Genomic DNA, 10,849 nt, shown 5'->3' on the forward strand with positions numbered 1-10,849 from the left:
ATATTTTAAAACAAGTTTATATAGAAAAAAAAATCTTAATCCTACAATTTTCTCTTATTAAAACTAAATTATAAAGATTAAATTAGATTAACCCAATTTAAATTAGTGAAAAAAATTTTATGAAAAAAAAAATAAAAACTAAATCACCTAAATTGAATTTATTAAACAAAAACCCAATATCAGATTAAACGATTTTCCTTTCGAATCTTAAATAATTTTTTAAATTTTTGTTACAATTAAAATCAAATAGATTTAAGATCTTAAACTTTCGGGAAACACAAATTTATTAACAAAAATTAATTTACCCTGATACAAAAGGTACATAAAAAAAATTTTCTTCTATAGAAATTTCTTTATACCCTTACGGCTTGAATTAAAATTCATTTTATAAAAATACTTTTAAACAAGAATAACTTTTAATAATTTTAATTTAATAAATCAAATAAAGGTTTCTCAGACAAAACTGAATTGAACAGTTTAAATTAATTATTGTAAAAAATTACTTCTCCATGAATATCCTGCTAGATACATTTTCCAATACATCTACTTTGTTACGACTTGTCTCATTTAATGAGAATGACGGCGATATGTACATAATTTAGAGCATAATTCAAACAAATTAACAATTTATTTTACTTTTAAATCCAATTTAATTACAATTTTTAAGATATGCCCCCACAAACCTTAATTTTTGTAACCCATTTAAATCTAAATATAACTGCACCTTGACCTAAATTAATTTTTTTTAAAAATATAGAAAATTAACCTCAAAGAATACTCATTATAGAGAATACAAGAGAATCTAGATATTTAAAATCGTGGTTTATCAATTTAACAAACAGGTTCCTCTAAAAAGTTTAAAAACCGCCAAATCAATTTAATTTCTGTATAATCAAATTCCTAAAAAAACCATATTTAAATTTAAATAATAGGTATCTAATCCTAGTTTAAACCCAATTTTAGAAAACGTTCATATAAATCAATTCTAATATATTCCACCCCCATTAGAATAATTCAAATTAATTTTATATAGTATTTTCCTAATTTAAAAATAAAGATTTTAGGATGATGTATACCGCGAATGCTGGCACATCATTTTACCCCTACAAGTTTAAATTAACTAAAGTTACCCCCAATAACTTCCTTAATTTTAAACACTGAAAACCCACAATGCAACTTTTTAAACTAAACCCCTATTTAAAATTTTACATCTATTTTCGCTTAAAACCTTTCCCCTTATTTTGATCAATATTTCTCTTGTAAAAAAACATTCACGGAACAAAGTGCCCTTTTTATAAACCTTCTTAAAATTTTCTTATTAATTTGTTAATTAAACCTCATTCTTATATATATATATATTAAAAATAAATCAGTGGCATCTATTATATATAAATCTTTTATTAATTATATTAATATATATATATAATATTAATGAATAAATCTTTCTACTAAATATATTGATATATATATATATTAATAAATAAATCTATTATTATATAACAGTGATATAATTATAAAAATTTTTCATTATAAATCAAATGGTTAGATTATACATTAAATAGATTTTTTTTTTTCTATTAATCAAATATATTAATGTTAATAAATAATTAATATTAATTATAGTCATTATTTATTTATATGAAAATATATAAATAATAAATTAAAATTTTTATAATAATTATATAATATATATATATATAAATATGTAATATAATATATATAAATACAATATATATATATAAATAACTATATATATATATATAAATGTATAATAGATATATATATAAATAATATTATATATATATATAATATATATAATAAATGTATAATATATATATATAATTTTCACAACATCAAATGTAGAAGTTACTAAATTACAAAACAAATATGGAACAATTAAGAGGTACCATACTTTAAATATCTTGGGGAAATTATATCATAAAAAAAAACATGCACAAAATGAAAGGATACAGAAAGCTCGTAAAGGCCTAGGGCTAGTGCAATATTTATAATAAGAGATGTATGTCTATCAATACAAAATCAAACATTATAACGCAGTAATCAAGCCAACAATGTTGTATGCCAGCGAGACCCTAACACTAGCAGAAAAACAGATACTGAAAATTTGAAAAAAGAAGAAAGGAAGATAATTAGAAAAATACTTGGACCAAGAAAGACCGAAGATGGTTATAGACTACAGAAAACAGCCAAAGTTGAAGAATACTCTAACATAGAAGCAGACATCAGGAAAAGGCGCCTTAAATTTTATGGTCACATAATGAGGCTTCCAGATCACAGACTTACAAAAAGAATAGTAACATATGTAGCAACCTTAGTAATGGAGGTGCATGGATGAAAAACGTCAAGAAGGACTTAATACTTGCTAACATTAACAATGATGAAATATACAACAGGAACAGTTTCAGAGAAAAGGTTGAAAAATGGGAGTTAAACCAGAGATGACTGTGCCAAGAGTGGAACAAAATGGCTTGAAGCAAGGAAAGCGGAGTTCTCACTGAAATGAAAAACTGGTGGATTGATAAAAAGAACAAGAAAACAAAAAGAACCAAATTTTGCTCAGCGTCTTCCATCTGGGAGCTGACGGCTAATAATATAATAATAATATATATATATATATAAATAATATAAATATATAAATATATAATATATATATATGTATATAATTATTATAATATTAATATATAAATTATCATATATATAAATAATTATTGGGTTAACTATAATGTATATGTTTCCCGTATTATAATATTTTTACTGATTCTAATTTTTTAATTTTTTATTTCGTTAACTATTAATAGTTATATTTATTATATATATATATATTATTAAAATAATAAAGTATATGATAATAATTAAATATTTAATATTAATATATAATTTAATATACTTTCCCATTTTTACAAAATATAGGCATTTTGGTGCATTTTTTTTGAAATTTGATGTTCATCAATTTCGGAAAAAATGTCACGTTTTTTGGAAAAAATGTCACGTTTTTTGGAAAAAATGTCACGTTTTTTGGAAAAAAATGTCCGTTTTTTGGAAAAAATGTCACTTTTTTTGGAAAAAATGTCATGTTTTTTGGAAAAAATGTCACGTTTTTTGGAAAAAAATGTCCGTTTTTTGGAAAAATGTCACGTTTTTTGGAAAAAATGTCACGTTTTTTGAAAAAATGTCAATTTTGTCACGTTTTTTGGAAAAAATGTCACGTTTTTTGGAAAAAATGTCACGTTTTTTAGAAAAAATGTCACGTTTTTTGAAAAAATGTCACGTTTTTTGAAAAAATGTCACGTTTTTTGGAAAAATGTCACGTTTTTTGGAAAAATGTCACGTTTTTCGGAAAAATATCACGTTTTTTGGAAAAAATGTCACGTTTTTTAGAAAAAATGTCACGTTTTTTGAAAAAATGTCACGTTTTTTAGAAAAAATGTCACGTTTTTTAGAAAAAATGTCACGTTTTTTAGAAAAAATGTCACGTTTTTTGGAAAAAATGTCACGTTTTTTGAAAAAATGTCACGTTTTTTGGAAAAAATGTCACGTTTTTTAGAAAAAATGTCACGTTTTTTGGAAAAATGTCACGTTTTTTGGAAAAATGTCACGTTTTTTAGAAAAAATGTCACGTTTTTTGGAAAAATGTCACGTTTTTTGGAAAAATGTCACGTTTTTTGAAAAAATGTCACGTTTTTTGGAAAAAATGTCACGTTTTTTAGAAAAAATGTCACGTTTTTTGGAAAAAATGTCACGTTTTTTAGAAAAAATGTCACGTTTTTTAGAAAAAATGTCACGTTTTTTGAAAAAATGTCACGTTTTTTAGAAAAAATGTCACGTTTTTTGGAAAAAATGTCACGTTTTTTAGAAAAAATGTCACGTTTTTTGGAAAAATGTCACGTTTTTTGGAAAAATGTCACGTTTTTTGAAAAAATGTCACGTTTTTTGGAAAAAATGTCACGTTTTTTAGAAAAAATGTCACGTTTTTTAGAAAAAATGTCACGTTTTTTGGAAAAATGTCACGTTTTTTGGAAAAATGTCACGTTTTTTAGAAAAAATGTCACGTTTTTTGAAAAAATGTCACGTTTTTTAGAAAAAATGTCACGTTTTTTGGAAAAATGTCACGTTTTTTGGAAAAATGTCACGTTTTTTGGAAAAAATGTCACGTTTTTTGAAAAAATGTCACGTTTTTTAGAAAAAATGTCACGTTTTTTAGAAAAAATGTCACGTTTTTTGGAAAAAATGTCACGTTTTTTAGAAAAAATGTCACGTTTTTTAGAAAAAATGTCACGTTTTTTGGAAAAATGTCACGTTTTTTGAAAAAATGTCACGTTTTTTGGAAAAATGTCACGTTTTTTGAAAAAATGTCACGTTTTTTGAAAAAATGTCACGTTTTTTGAAAAAATGTCACGTTTTTTGGAAAAATGTCACGTTTTTTGGAAAAATGTCACGTTTTTTAGAAAAAATGTCACGTTTTTTAGAAAAAATGTCACGTTTTTTGGAAAAATGTCACGTTTTTTAGAAAAAATGTCACGTTTTTTGGAAAAATGTCACGTTTTTTAGAAAAAATGTCACGTTTTTTGGAAAAATGTCACGTTTTTTGGAAAAATGTCACGTTTTTTAGAAAAAATGTCACGTTTTTTGGAAAAATGTCACGTTTTTTGGAAAAAATGTCACGTTTTTTAGAAAAAATGTCACGTTTTTTGGAAAAATGTCACGTTTTTTGGAAAAATGTCACGTTTTTTGAAAAAATGTCACGTTTTTTGGAAAAATGTCACGTTTTTTAGAAAAAATGTCACGTTTTTTAGAAAAAATGTCACGTTTTTTAGAAAAAATGTCACGTTTTTTGGAAAAATGTCACGTTTTTTGGAAAAATGTCACGTTTTTTGGAAAAATGTCACGTTTTTTGGAAAAATGTCACGTTTTTTGGAAAAATGTCACGTTTTTTGAAAAAATGTCACGTTTTTTAGAAAAAATGAAATATATAACAACCCCCTAACATTATTAAGTCTGATACTAAAATTGGAATACCCCGTTCCATATTTGAAAACCAGAGATTATGAGTAAATTACCCTGAATAGAATGTCTATTATTAACAACATTAATTAAAATTCCCCCAATTATTTTAATTAATAAATTAATTAGATTTAAGATATTAATAATCCCCCTATTAATTACTCTTATTATCGAAGATTAAGAGGATTAAATCAATTAAATTTAAAAAAAATAATAGCATTTTCTTCAATTTTCAATTTACCTTGAATATCCTCAGCTTTATGATTAGAAAAAAAATATATAAACTTCTTAATTTTCTACATTATATTAATTTTAAATTAATAAACCTATTGAATTAAATGATTTAAATTATTTGAATCATTGGATTTTTTACCTTTAAGAACCAAAATAACTATAAATCTAAATATATTATCCCTAAGGGCTCCCCCCCTTTTAGGATTTTTCCCAAAATGAATAATTTCATTTAAATTCGTTGTATCAAAAATTGCGTCTTCATATCACAAATTCTTTTGTAATCAAATTATGCGTTTTCTGATCATAAATTCGTTCTAATCAAATTTTGCGTCTTCATATCACAATTCGTTGTAATCAAATTTTGCGTCTTCATATCACAAATTCGTTGTAATCAATAATTGCGTCTCCATATCACAAATTCTTTTGTAATCAAATTTTGCGTTTTCTGATCATAAATTCGTTGTAATCAAATTTTGCGTCTCCATATCACAAATTCGTTGTAATCAAATTTTGTGTATTCATATCACAAATTCGTTGTAATCAAATTTTGCGTCTTCATATCACAAATTTGTTGTAATCAAATTTTGTGTCTTCATATCACAAATCGTTGTAATCAAATAATTGCGTCTTCATATCACAAATTCTTTTGTAATCAGATTATGCGTTTTCTGATCATAAATTCGTTGTATTCAAATTTTGCGTCTTCATATCACAATTCGTTGTAATCAATAATTGCGTCTTCATATCACAAATTCTTTTGTATCAAATTATGCGTTTTCTGATCATAAATTCGTTGTAATCAATTTTGCGTCTTCATATCACAAATTCGTTGTATCAAATTTTGCGTCTTCATATCACAATTCGTTGTAATCAAATAATTGCGTCTTCATATCACAAATTCTTTTGTAATCAAATTATGCGTTTTCTGATCATAAATTCGTTGTAATCAAATTTTGCATCTTCATATCACAAATTTTTGTAATCAAATAATTGCGTCTTCATATCACAATTCTTTTGTAATCAAATTTTGCGTTTTCTGATCATAAATTCGTTGTAATCAAATTTTGCGTCTTCATATCACAAATTCGTTGTAATCAATTCTGCGTCTTCATATCACAAATTCGTTGTAATAAAATTTTGCATCTTCATATCACAAATTCGTTGTAATCAAATTTTTGCGTCATCATATCACAAATTCATTGTAATCAAATTTTGGTCTTCATATCACAATTCGTTGTAATCAAATATTGCGTCTTCATATCACAAATTCTTTTGTAATCAAATTATGCGTTTACTGATCATAAATTCGTTGTAAACAAATTTGTGATATGAAGACGCAAAATTTGATTACAACGAATTTGTGATATGAAGACGCAAAATTTGATTACAACGAATTTGTGATATGAAGACGCAAAATTTGATTACAACGAATTTGTGATATGAAGACGCAAAATTTGATTACAACGAATTTGTGATATGAAGACGCAAAATTTGATTACAACGAATTTGTGATATGAAGACGCAAAATTTGATTACAACGAATTTGTGATATGAAGACGCAAAATTTGATTACAACGAATTTGTGATATGAAGACGCAAAATTTGATTACAACGAATTTGTGATATGAAGACGCAAAATTTGATTACAACGAATTTGTGATATGAAGACGCAAAATTTGATTACAACGAATTTGTGATATGAAGACGCAAAATTTGATTACAACGAATTTGTGATATGAAGACGCAAAATTTGATTACAACGAATTTGTGATATGAAGACGCAAAATTTGATTACAACGAATTTGTGATATGAAGACGCAAAATTTGATTACAACGAATTTGTGATATGAAGACGCAAAATTTGATTACAACGAATTTGTGATATGAAGACGCAAAATTTGATTACAACGAATTTGTGATATGAAGACGCAAAATTTGATTACAACGAATTTGTGATATGAAGACGCAAAATTTGATTACAACGAATTTGTGATATGAAGACGCAAAATTTGATTACAACGAATTTGTGATATGAAGACGCAAAATTTGATTACAACGAATTTGTGATATGAAGACGCAAAATTTGATTACAACGAATTTGTGATATGAAGACGCAAAATTTGATTACAACGAATTTGTGATATGAAGACGCAAAATTTGATTACAACGAATTTGTGATATGAAGACGCAAAATTTGATTACAACGAATTTGTGATATGAAGACGCAAAATTTGATTACAACGAATTTGTGATATGAAGACGCAAAATTTGATTACAACGAATTTGTGATATGAAGACGCAAAATTTGATTACAACGAATTTGTGATATGAAGACGCAAAATTTGATTACAACGAATTTGTGATATGAAGACGCAAAATTTGATTACAACGAATTTGTGATATGAAGACGCAAAATTTGATTACAACGAATTTGTGATATGAAGACGCAAAATTTGATTACAACGAATTTGTGATATGAAGACGCAAAATTTGATTACAACGAATTTGTGATATGAAGACGCAAAATTCGTTGTAATCAAATTTTGCGTTTCATATCACAAATTCGTTGTAATCAAATTTTGCGTCTTCATATCACAAATTCGTTGTAATCAAATTTTGCGTCTTCATATCACAAATTCGTTGTAATCAAATTTTGCGTCTTCATATCACAAATTCGTTGTAATCAAATTTTGCGTCTTCATATCACAAATTCGTTGTAATCAAATTTTGCGTTTCATATCACAAATTCGTTGTAATCAAATTTTGCGTCTTCATATCACAAATTCGTTGTAATCAAATTTTGCGTCTTCATATCACAAATTCGTTGTAATCAAATTTTGCGTCTTCATATCACAAATTCGTTGTAATCAAATTTTGCGTCTTCATATCACTTTGCATCTTCATATCACAATTCGTTGTAATCAAATTTGCGTCTTCATATCACAAATTCGTTGTAATCAATTTTGCGTCTTCATATCACAAATTCGTTGTAATCAAATTTGCGTCTTCATATCACAAATTCGTGTAATCAAATTTTGCATCTTCATATCACAAATTCTTTTGTAATCAAATTTTGCGTTTTCTGATCATGAATTCGTTGAATATAAATCCCTTAGAAAACACATTCACCTTTAAATTTGCAATTTAAAATCATATTTGAATATAAGGTTTAGAAAAAACCGAGATTCCAATTATATAAACTATATTTACCTATAAAATTGAATGTACTCCCTAGGTTAAAGCCTAAAATTAATTTAATAGGAGGAAGTTTCGTAATCTATAAGGCCCCCCCCCTTTTTAGGATTCTTCCCAAAATGAATTAATTAAAACCCCTTATAATTCTCCCCAGAATTATAATTTTAACCTCATAATCTCAATATTCATGTATATTCAAATCAATTATTTACATATAAGCAATTTTCCCTAAAAAAGAAAAATTTTAAGAATAATACAGCTAAATCTTTTTCTATTCTAAATTTAATAGTATTTCCTATAATATTAATTTTTTGAATATAAATCCCTTAGAAAACACATTCACCTTTAAATTTGCAATTTAAAATCATATTTGAATATAAGGTTTAGAAAAAACCGAGATTCCAATTATATAAACTATATTTACCTATAAAATTGAATGTACTCCCTAGGTTAAAGCCTAAAATTAATTTAATAGGAGGAAGTTTCGTAATCTATAAGGCCCCCCCCCTTTTTAGGATTCTTCCCAAAATGAATTAATTAAAACCCCTTATAATTCTCCCCAGAATTATAATTTTAACCTCATAATCTCAATATTCATGTATATTCAAATCAATTATTTACATATAAGCAATTTTCCCTAAAAAAGAAAAATTTTAAGAATAATACAGCTAAATCTTTTTCTATTCTAAATTTAATAGTATTTCCTATAATATTAATTTTTTGAATATAAATCCCTTAGAAAACACATTCACCTTTAAATTTGCAATTTAAAATCATAAATTTAATAGTATTTCCTATAATATTAATTTTTTGAATATAAATCCCTTAGAAAACACATTCACCTTTAAATTTGCAATTTAAAATCATATTTGAATATAAGGTTTAGAAAAAACCGAGATTCCAATTATATAACTATATTTACCTATAAAATTGAATGTACTCCCTAGGTTAAAGCCTAAAATTAATTTAATAGGAGGAAGTTTCGTAATCTATAAGGCCCCCCCTTTTTAGGATTCTTCCCAAAATGAATTAATTAAAACCCCTTATAATTCTCCCCAGAATTATAATTTTAACCTCATAATCTCAATATTCATGTATATTCAAATCAATTATTTACATATAAGCAATTTTCCCTAAAAAAGAAAAATTTTAAGAATAATACAGCTAAATCTTTTTCTATTCTAAATTTAATAGTATTTCCTATAATATTAATTTTTTGAATATTTCCTATAATATTAATTTTTTGAATATAAATCCCTTAGAAAACACATTCACCTTTAAATTTGCAATTTAAAATCATATTTGAATATAAGGTTTAGAAAAACTAAGGATTTAAGTTATCTAAACTATTAACCTTCAAAGTTGAAAATATTCCTTAGGTTTAAGCCTTAGATTAAGTTTAATAGGAGGAAATTAACCCTTAAATAAATTTACAATTTATTACCTAAATCAGACACCCTATTTAGATTTTAGTTAATGAAAAAATGGCTAATATCTACTAATCATAAAGACATTGGAACCCTTTACTTTATCCTAGGTATTTGGTCAGGATTTATAGGAACCATAAGTAGTATAATTATCCGATCAGAATTAACTCAACCAGGATCTCTAATTAAAAATGATCAAATCTATAATGTTTTAATTACATCACATGCTTTTATTATAATTTTCTTTATAGTAATACCAATTCTAATTGGAGGTTTTGGTAATTGATTAGTACCCTTAATAATTGGTGCACCAGATATAGCCTTCCCACGAATAAATAATATAAGATTCTGACTTTTACCCCCATCTTTAATTTTATTAATTTCAAGATCACTCACTGGAACTGGTTCTGGAACAGGTTGAACCGTTTATCCCCCCCTTTCTAGAGTAACATCCCATTCCGGACCATCTGTAGATTTAACCATTTTTTCTCTTCACATCGCAGGGGTTAGATCAATTATAGGTGCAATTAATTTTATTTCAACAATTTTAAACATGCGATCAAAAAATATTTCAATAGAAAAATTACCTCTATTCTGTTGATCTGTATTAATTACAGCTATTTTACTCCTTCTATCCCTTCCTGTTCTAGCTGGAGCAATTACTATACTATTAACTGACCGAAATCTAAATACATCATTTTTTGACCCCACCGGGGGTGGAGACCCAATCCTCTACCAGCATTTATTCTGATTCTTTGGTCACCCAGAAGTTTACATCCTTATTCTTCCAGGATTTGGATTAATTTCTCATATTATTATACAAGAAAGAGGAAAAAGGGAAACTTTCGGATCTATTGGAATAATTTATGCAATAATTGCAATTGGAATTTTAGGTTTTATTGTTTGAGCTCACCATATATTTACTGTAGGTATAGATATTGATACCCGAGCCTATTTTACGTCAGCTACTA

The 10,849-nt window shown here is 25.8% G+C and overlaps 1 long non-coding RNA gene across 1 annotated transcript; it reads right to left on the reverse strand.

The window, feature by feature from the left end:
- Positions 1–8,353: 8,353 nt before the first annotated feature.
- LOC120356415 lies at positions 8,354–10,843 on the reverse strand. Its single transcript, XR_005574022.1, has 2 exons — positions 9,294–10,843; positions 8,354–9,203 (listed from the first exon to the last, which is right to left on the reverse strand). It is a non-coding gene; the product is annotated as an uncharacterized LOC120356415 (long non-coding RNA).
- Positions 10,844–10,849: the final 6 nt, after the last annotated feature.

Source organism: Nilaparvata lugens, unplaced genomic scaffold, assembly GCF_014356525.2.
Source record: "Nilaparvata lugens isolate BPH unplaced genomic scaffold, ASM1435652v1 scaffold6711, whole genome shotgun sequence".
NCBI lineage: Eukaryota > Metazoa > Arthropoda > Insecta > Hemiptera > Delphacidae > Nilaparvata > Nilaparvata lugens.